The following is a 10,464-nucleotide window of genomic DNA, read 5'->3' as shown; positions in this document are numbered from 1 at the left end:
AATTCCGACAACACCCTTGGCCAGCCGCGCGTGTCCCTCACCTGCTCACCGCGTGCGTCCCTCTCCTTCCCCTGGCTATAAAGCCATGTAATCCTCTTGGCTATATTTTATGCTTATTGTAATTGGGTTAGAACCCTAGCCGCCGGTGGCGAGCTACCATTTTTCCTCAGTAAAACCTTTCCTCAGTAAAACCTCTAAATTCCCCGTGATCTTTCTCGGTTTTGGTTCTTGGTTGGTTTGATCATGATCATGTTCTGCTTCTAGTTAGCCTGAGCTTGACAGGGAGCTAGTGGTCAGGACCATGACGTCTATGGACGGAAACTGTGCCGAACAATGTAAACGTCCTAGTGGCCAGCGATCTTGCTGGACCCGTTGTATTCCAACTCAAAAAAAGGATCTCCTTGGACTATCAATACCAAAAAAACGTGAGTTGTATCCTTTTCCTATGATTACTTTTTCCTATTATATGCGGATTTGTTGCTTGTATCCAAAGCGTCCGTATTGCCCAAGACGCTCTTGATGGCCTAGGACTTTTTTTTGTTGAGTCAAAGTTTGGTTGTTTGACGGACACGCTCAATTTTGTACTCCCTCCGTTTCTAGATATAAGTCTTTCTAGAGATTTCATTCTATACCTAATAATAAAGCGGCTATTGCTTTCGTCGAAAAACCCACCGCGGTATTTTTATAAAAAAGCCCGTGTAATCTTTGTTATTCAACCCGCGCTCCATCATTTATCTGCAACGTAAAAGGAAAAAAACAATTCGCTGCAAAAATTATACCCGTACGCATCGCCTCCTCCCGTCGATCATTGGCCACCCTGGCCTGTGCCCAGGCCTCCGCCACACCGCTCGCCGTCGCGGCCGACCTCAACCGCCATCGCTGCCGGTCTCAACCCACCCGCCTCCGCGGCCGTACCTCTCCCCGCTTACTGCCCCCGTTGCGGCGCTCGAGCGCATCGCGTCGACCCTGGTCCATCCTGGCTTGTGCCCAGGCCGCTGCCACACCACTCGCCGTCGCGGCAGAACTCAACCACCACTATTGTCGATCTCAACCCACCCGCCTCTGCGGCCGTACCTCTGCCCACATGGTGCCCCGTTTCGGCGCTCGAGCACAGCTTCTGGATCAAATCAACGGGACAGCTACAGTGACTGGGGATGATGTGTCTGCTTGATGCAGAACGGCGGCGGCGCGACGGAGCAAAGTACTTGCAGGTGGAGGCGGGCCTCCATGGCTCACAGGGGGGACTTCGAGGTTATGGCGCGACAATGGCGACTCCTTATGGGCAGATAGAGGCGCCTAACCCTTGCTCCCCTCATCGTATCCCCTCCTCCGGCAAGAACTCATCACCTGGTGAGATCCACTCCCCATGCCTCCAACCATGTGCCAAGCACCGGCAAGAAATTTTGTTTTGTGGGAATTTGTTTGCTGATGAATGAATGTATTGAATGTAAGATTGTATTGTTGTAGAGACAAAGAATGGAACACCACCTCCAGTTTGTCATCTGATCCCACATTCTCTACCCCATGAGTGAAATAAGATAACAGTCCAGTGATCAATTCACGTAGCCTCTTTGTTTTTCTTTGCTTGTCCCGCTCAATTTCTCATCGTGGTGGAATTAACAATGGACGAGTTGATTTCTCAACAAAATAGGATAGGAGTAACTACATTAGTTAGTTAGCTTATTATTTTAATAAATGAAATGATTATAAAAAGATTAAAAGCGTGTGGTATTTTTTTCCTCCCGTTGCAACGCACGGGCCCTTTTGCTAGTAGTAGACTATATACGGATGTATATAAACATACTTTAGAGTGTACATTCAATCATTTTGCTCCGTATGTAGACACCTAGTAAAATCGCTTAAAAGACTTATATTTAGGAACGGATGGAGTACCACCTTGAATAGGGATAATTTATTTTGGCTTTATTGAGTCTTCATAACGTCTACACATATGGTCAGAGCAGCACCCGCTCATGCGCCTATAACACATAGATTGTAGTCAGGTCACTGCATGCATGTACATGGAAATAATTTCGGATTTCTAGTTTTTAAAGTGTTTTATCTTTTAAATGAAAATTTCGTTTGAAGATCCGTTTTCACTATTAAATCCACCGCGACGAGATCTTCGAAACTAGGTCTCTTATGAGTATATTTTGACCACTTTTTTTTGGTTAAAAGTTGTCATGTCTATTACACATGAATTGTCATGGTGTTTACACTCAAGTTGTCATGATATATTTCAGCTATTTTTTTCTTCTACCTTTAAAAGTAAATTTTGACATAGCCATGATGGGTTACTAAAAATTGCCAAGATCCATGCATTAAATTTGTCGTGGCTAATTACTAAAAATTGACATGGTCAATTAATAAAATTGCCGTAGAAGTAGTTGAAAATATAACGGTAGCTGTCAATCTAGAAGAAAAAATATATAGAACATGTCATGACAATTTTATTGTAAACACTGTGGCAACTACTCTCTAAACATCATGACAACTGTTGGCCAAAAGAAAATTTCATAGAAACATATCAACATGGTATCTAGTTTTAAAGATCTCGTCTAGATGGATTTAATGGTGAAAACGGATTTTTAATTGGATTTTTTAATGAAGAGATAACATATTTGTAAACCGAAAACCAGAAAGATATCCACTCATGTTATATCTAACATGGCAAAATTGATGGTGTTGGTGAAATAAAGAATGGGTCCATTAGTACCCCTGACTTGTGCACGGGCACTGATAGCCCTCGACGGGCCTCGCCAGGGACTACAGGAGGCAGAGGCAAACCTCACAAGAGCCTCTTAGGGTGACAGCAAGGCGCCAACCCCGGCAAGCCCCTTTTGCCGGGGGAGGCTCGCAAAGGACCAACAGATCCAGAACGGGGGCTACCAGAGCCCCTAGCAAGACGATCCTGACAAGAGCACCCACTAGTAGAAAAGAGGACTATGGTCCACTTGATGAAATCCCATTCTTTCAAGTTCAGTCACGAACCAGGAACCATGGGGGCATCGGTCCAGTTCATGAGGCCAGGGCACCGACCAGGCCTCGTGGGCCATTGGTCTCGGTTCTTATGACCCCTTTGGTCCCAGTTCGAAACATGAACCGGGACCAATGTGCCTCGCTCCTGGCCCACAACCATTAGTCCCGGTTTGTGGCTCGAACCGGGACCAAATGTTGAACTTTAGTCTCGGTTCCAGCCACAAACCGGGACCAATGGTTGGCCTATATATACCCCCTGCCCGCGAGCAGCGGAGTGCACTCCTCTGTTTTTTTTAGCCGGACGTGCGAGAGCTTTGTGGTTCTCTAGCTCACCTCCTATGCACATGAGGTGTTCTATGAGATGCCCGAGCCACACTTAAGCTTTCTCCTCTCAAATCTCCTTGTCCAAGCTTCATTTTCCTCAAATTTTGTGTAGCTTCGGTGGTCCGTCATGTCCCGTCCCCACCCTCACCGCCGTCGATCGCCCTCGCCCATCTCGGTGTCGGCACCACCGTGGTTAGTCTCTTCTTCTTCTCTTCTTTCTAAAAGAAAAAAGTTCTTACTTGTATGATTTAGATAGATACTTATGTAATTTTCTTACTTTTATTATTGTTTGTTATTATATAGTGCGATGGTTTTGGTATCCGCCTTCATCGACCCTCGTCCTGTCTATGATTCGGATGTGGTATATATTATATTTTATAACTATTTGTTTTATTTAGTGTTTATGACAATTATGCCGACCAATGTGACATAGATTTTTTAATCTACAAGGTATGTGAACCGAGAATTCCAACCGGCATAGAAATTCTTGCCGAGAACTTAAATTTGGTTGAAAAAGAAAACAATTACTTGAAAGAAAAATTACAAAGAGTTGAAGAGGAGAAGATGATATTGGAGTTGGATGTTGTCGATGTCGTCGACGATCACAAGATCAAGATGGATGCAATGCGCTTGAAGATTAGAAAGATTAGAAAATAGGTCATTCATACTGAGGCTTGGTACCATTATGTCGTTGGATCAATTGGTACCTTAGTTGCGGTTATGATCGCATTTGTTGTTGCATTTAAATTGTATAGTTTCAATGTATGTTCTAATTAGATGCTCTAGAGAGCTATATGTTGTTCAATAATGAGAACTATGTACGAACGTTATGTATTTATTTTGGTCACTATTGTACTTTGGCTATAATGTCTTGATGAATTTCTATTAATTTGGTCACTTCTCTGTTCATGATATGTTGTACTGGTTTTTAATACACTTTATTATATAACGCACGCAGATAAACCGGCAATGGATGTACGGTGACCGACGCACCTCCATGTATATTAAGGGTCTGCATAATTTTTTCGGAGCGGCTGAGGCAAACAAGCAGAATGGTTTTATGCATTGTCCATGTACTGTCTTTGGGAATACGAAGGCTTTCTCCGACTATAAAACCATTCACTTCCACCTGCTTCAGAAGGGTTTTATGCCACACTATAATGTTTGGACCAAGCATGGAGAAAGAGGGTTTATGATGGAAGACAACATAGAAGAAGAGGATGATGACAACTACCCACTCCCTGAATACGGTGATGCTGCAATGGGGGAAGCTGAAGTTCAAGTGGAACCAAACGATGTGCCCGATGATGATCTTCGTCGGGTCATTGTTGATGCACATAGAGAATGCGAAAGTGAAAGCGAGAAGTTGAAGTTCGATCGCATGTTAGAGGATCACAAAAAAGGTTGTACCCAAATTGCGAAGATGACAACAAAAATCTCGGTACCATGTTAAAATTGCTGCAATGGAAGGCAGACAATGGTGTATCTCACAAGGGATTTAGTTCGCTACTGAAAATAATGAAGAAGAAGCTTCCAAAGGATAACGAATTTCCCGGCAGTACGTACGAAGCAAAGAAGGTTCTATGCCCTCTAGGATTTGGTGCAATGTATTGTTAGTTTCGAGTTGTACCCAAAGAAGGTTCCAAACAAGGTGCAGAAGATACATGCATGCCCTAATGACTGCATTCTCTACCACGGTGCATACGAGGATTCGAACGCATGCCTGGTATGCGGTGCATTGCGGTATAAGATCACAAGAGATGACCCTGGTGATGTTGAGGGACAGCGCACCGGGAAGATGGTTCCTGCCAAGGTGATGTGGTATGCTCCTATAATACCATGATTGAAACGTCTATGCGGAAACAAAAAGCATGATGAGTTGATGCAATGGCAGAAGAAAGACGGGAAGTTGAGAGCACCCGCTGACGGGTCGAAGTGGAGAAAGATCAAGAGAAAGTGGGGCGACTTTACACGTGACCCAAGGAACGTATGGTTTGGTTTAAGGTCGGATGGCGTTAATCCTTTTGGGGAGCAGAGCAGCAAGCATAGCACATGGCATGTGACTCTATGTATGTATAAGCTTCCTCCTTGGTTATGCATGAAGCGGAAGTTCATTATGATGTCATTGCTCATCCAAGGCCCTAGGCAACCCGGCAATGACATTGATGTGTACCTAAGGCCATTAGTTGATGAACTTTTACAGCTATGGAATGGAAATGGTGTACGTGTGTGGGATGAGAACGAACAGGAGGAATTTGACCTATATGCGTTGTTGTTTGTAACCATCAACGATTGACCTGCTCTCAGTAACCTTTTAGGAAAGATAAACAAGGGATACAACGCATGCACACACTGTTTCGATGACACCGATAGTATATATTTGGATAAATGCAGGAAGAATGAGTACCTGGGGCATCATCGATTTCTTCTGACCAACCATTGTCGAAAGAAAGGAAAGCATTTCAATGGTGAGGCAGACCACCGGAAGAAGCCCGCCCTCCGTACTGGTGATCACATGGTTGATATGGTCAATGATTTATAAGTAATCTTTGGAAGGGTCCTAGCGGACTATCTGTTCCGAATGACGATGCGGGACGCGCACCCATGTGGAAGAAGAAATCTATATTTTGGGACCTACCCTATTGGAAAGACCTAGAGGTCCGCTCTGCAATCGACGCGATGCACGTGACGAAGAATCTTTGCGTGAACCTGCTAGGCTTCTTGGGAGTGTATGGGAAGACAAAAGATACACCAGAGGCATGGGAGGAACATCAACGTGTGCATGAAAAGGAGGGCATGCTCCAAAGCAGTATGAAGGTCCTGCAAGCTATGCTGTTACCAAAGAAGAGAAGGAAATCTTCTTTGAATGTCTGCTCAATATGAAGGTCCCCTCTAGCTTCTCATCGAATATAAAGGGAATAATAAATATGGCAGAGAAAAAGTTACATAACCTAAAGTCTCATGACTGCCACGTGATTATGACACAACTGCTACTGGTTGCATTGAGGGGCTTCTAACGAAAAACATTCGATTAGCCATTGTGAAGCTATGTGCATTCCTCAATGCAATCTCTTAGAAGGTGATCGACCCGGAAATCCTGCCAAGGTTAAGGAGTGATTTGGTGCAATGTATTCTTAGTTTCGAGTTGGTGTTCCCACCATCCTTCTTCAATATCATGACGCACGTCCTAGTTCATCTAGTCGACGAGATTGTCGTTCTTGCCCCTGTATTTCTACACAATATGTTCCCCTTTTAGAGGTTCATGGGAGTCTTAAAGAAGTATGTTCGTAACCGCACTAGGCAGAAGGAAGCATCTCCATGGGCCATCAAATAGAGGATGTCATTGGGTTTTGTGTTGACTTCATTCCTGGCCTTAAGAAGATTGGTCTCCCTCAATCGCGGTATGAGGGGAGACTGACTGGAAAAGGCACACTAGGAGCAGACTTAATAATATGTACGGACGGGCATTCTTGGTCACAAGCATACTACACAGTTCTACATAATTCAACATCGATGACCCCATCACTACTGGAAAAACATAATTTGCCGACAGCTTTAAGCTTTACCGTCCGCAATTTCACGGGGCTGACGGCAAAGAGACTTTGCCCTCAGCCAAAATTGATGCTGACGGCATAGGAGGGGCTGACGGCAAAGAAAATCTATGCCGTCCGCTTTATCTAAGTCGGTAGCCAGTTGTCGGCATAGGAAGGCTGACGGCATAGGGAGCTAACCCGGTCACCGCCTCGACAAGTGCTTAACGGGGGCCGTCTTTGCCGACAGCCAGCTGAGGGCAAAGACTAACGGATGTCTTTGCCGACAGCTCGCTGAGGGCAAAGACTAACTCCTGTCTTTGCCGACAGCTGGCTGAGGGCAAAGCCACGTGCCTTATCCCCCCGTGCCACGACCTCTTCTCTCTCTCACGTACCTCTCCCACCCTGCTCTCCCGACCCGCCCTGCGCCGCCCCTGCTCGCCGGCGCCCCCCGCGACCGCCCTGCCCTGCGCCGCCCCTCGCCCTCCCCGCCCTGCGCCGCCCCGCCGGTGAGCTCCTCCTCCCCTTTTTTTGTTTTTTTAGTTTATTTTTCTATGTTAGGGCCTCTTAGATTTACAGGATCGCAAAAACATGGGAATAGGAAAAATGTAGGAAAACTATCAGAACTAGTGATTTGGCAGTCGTTGCATGCTTAGGAAAATACATGTTTTGTTCGTGTAGAATTTGCATTCCTGCATTTTCCTATGGAATTTGCAATGGAGGCCTTAGTTAGATCCTATGGAATTTGCTTAGGAAAATACTATGAAACGTTTGAAATGGAGGCCTTAGTTAGATCCTATGGAATTTGCATTCCTGCGTTTTTCCTATGAAAAATCCTTCAAATCAAAGGAGGCCTTAGTTAGATCTGTTAGTAGTGAATTTTTAGTTAAATTTAGTTAGCAATTACTTAGTGGTAGATTTTTAGTTAGATTTAGTTAGCAATACATGTTAGTACATGTAAGTATTATTAGCTAGTTGTTAGTATTAGTCAGCTAGCTGTTAGTATTAGTTAGCTAGTTGTTAGCAATAGAAAGAAAATAATAAGAAGAAAAGAAATAGAAGAAGAGAAGAGTAACAAAACTTGAATAATAAATTATTAATAATAGATGTTAGTATTAGTTAGCTTAATTACCGCGACTGCGTATTTGTGTTGATTGAGTGCATTTAAATGTGCAGTAGCTTCTCCGCGAGGGATTGGTTTTCGACGATCTCCCCTGCATTCGAAAGTGAGCACATTTGTTAACTCCTCCTCCACCCCCTTTATTTTGCTCTCTTCCGGCCTTCGTGCTGATGACACTATCTAGCTATGTATTTTTAGTATTAAAATGCAAAGGTGTTGCGTAACCAATATGCGTCTCCCGTTTGAAAGGGTTCCTGTCATAAATATGCATGCATTTGCATATTTATAACGGTGATTCTTTCGAAATGTCCAACGTTATCCATGGAAAGCCCGGGTATGTGTAGATTGGGTCGTTTCCCACGCTTTGCTCCGGATCCCATGCAGAGTTTCGACAGCTTCTCCGTGCTGTTCTCCGGGTACACATCCTCTCGGTTAGTTGCCGAGACATGTATCAGTAGAACAGCGGGGAGGTCCTGCCGAAATTTTGCCTTGGGTCGGGAGCAGAGCATGGGGAAATGACCCAATCTACACATACTCGGGTGGGATTAGGACCCATCTTTACCTAGTAGCTGGTAGGTGTGCATGCCGTGCATCCCAATGTATTAACCATGATTAAAAAATGGCCATAATTAATTTAACATACTTGATGAATTGATAATTTATATTGTTTTATATGTGGATACTATGTAGCTAGCTTGCCAGAATGACTGATCGTGAATGGATGTACACAGGTCACCATAGTCAGAGAGATATGACCGATGAATGGTTGAGCAAAACCTATGAATTCATGGAAACGGCGTTTTCTAAAGGCCAGCCAAAAACATGGTGCCCCTGCACTAAGTGCAAGAATTATTCGCGACAGACAAAGGATGTAATGGGTAAACACCTGCAGATGCGTGGTTTTACTCCCGGCTATACCTTGTGGACATTTCATGGTGAGTCGGCCCAACGTAACAAAGACGAGGTGTTGCGTCGGCGCACCGATGATCATGGTACAGGGATTGAAGACGTGGTGAATGACTTTGATGATGCTCGGAACAAGGACGAAGAGATGGAGGAATCCGCGAAAGCCTTCTATGCCATGTTGGAGTCTTCAAAACGTCCTCTTCACGAGCACACTAAGATTTCTCAGCTAGATGCCATCGCACAAGTAATGGCTCTGAAAGCCCAGTTCAACATTGGAAGAGATCTGTTTGACTCAGTGATGACCCTATTTGGGCGCTTTCTACCAGAAGGTCATATTATGCCTTCAAACCTATATGAGTCAGACAAAATCCTTAGTGCACTCAAGATGCCGTATGAGCAGATACATGCTTGTGAGAAGGGATGTGCCTTATTTAGGAAAGAGTATGCGGACGAAACATATTGTCCATTTTGCAAGTCCTCCAGATATGTTGAGGTAGAAAACGGTGAAGGTGAGAAGAAGCAGAACAAAATCCCCGTGAGTGACCTACGGTATCTGCCGATCCTACCAAGACTTCAGCGACTTTACATGCTCGAAGAAACAGCAAAACATATGACATGGCACAAACATGGAATTAGGAAAGAATTAGATGAACACGGAGTTCCGATGTTAGTACACCCTTCAGATGGTGACGCATGGAAGGCATTCGATAGTATACATAAGGAAAAAGCTAAAGAACCAAGGAATTGTCGAATCAACATCAGCCGCGATGGGTTCAAACCTTTTGGTATGAAGGCTACCCAATATAGTTGCTGGCCTGTATTTGTCATTCCCCTCAATCTTCCACCATCATCCATTATGCAAAGAAAGCACATATTTCTGACTTTGATAGTTACAGGGCCAAAATACCCGGGGAAGAATATGAGTGTGTACATGCAACCGCTGATGGATGACTTGAAAGAAGCTTGGGTGAATGGGGTCAACACATACGACGCAGCTAAGAAAGAGAACTTTCAAATGTATGTTTGGTACCAATACCCGTTGCATGATCTGCCAGCATTTGCGCTTTTCATTGCCTGGTGTGTGCATGGAAGGTTCCCATGCCCACAATGCAAGGCAGCTCTTAAGTTTCATTGGTTGCCGGCGGGTGGGAAGTATTCCTGCTTTGACTTAAATAGACAGTTCTTTCCTATGGACCATCCATTCAGAAAAGACAAGAAGAATTTCATGAAAGGTAAAGTTGTCAAACACTCAGCACCACCTGCGTTGACGGGGGCACAAATTAATGAACAGTTAAAATCTATGGAGCCTGATCCAAACCGTCCAGGGTATTTCTTGGGTTATAATGAGGAACACGCCTGGACCCACAAGCCATGCATCTGGGATCTCCCCTACTTCGAAGACCTCTTACTTCCACACAACATTGACATGAGGCGAAGGCTGAGGCGGAGGGTGCTGAGGCGGAGGCTGAGGCGGAGGGGGCTGAGGCAGAGGCTGAGGGGCTGCCAGCAAGTCGGTCTACCAACGTGGTATGACACGAGTTCCAGACCGATTGGACTTGCAGCACAGGCCGTTAATTAAGCCAGATGGCGAGAAGTAATTTGATA

Source organism: Hordeum vulgare, chromosome 2H (genome assembly GCF_904849725.1).
Source record: "Hordeum vulgare subsp. vulgare chromosome 2H, MorexV3_pseudomolecules_assembly, whole genome shotgun sequence".
NCBI lineage: Eukaryota > Viridiplantae > Streptophyta > Magnoliopsida > Poales > Poaceae > Hordeum > Hordeum vulgare.
Note: the sequence above shows the minus strand (reverse complement) of the source record.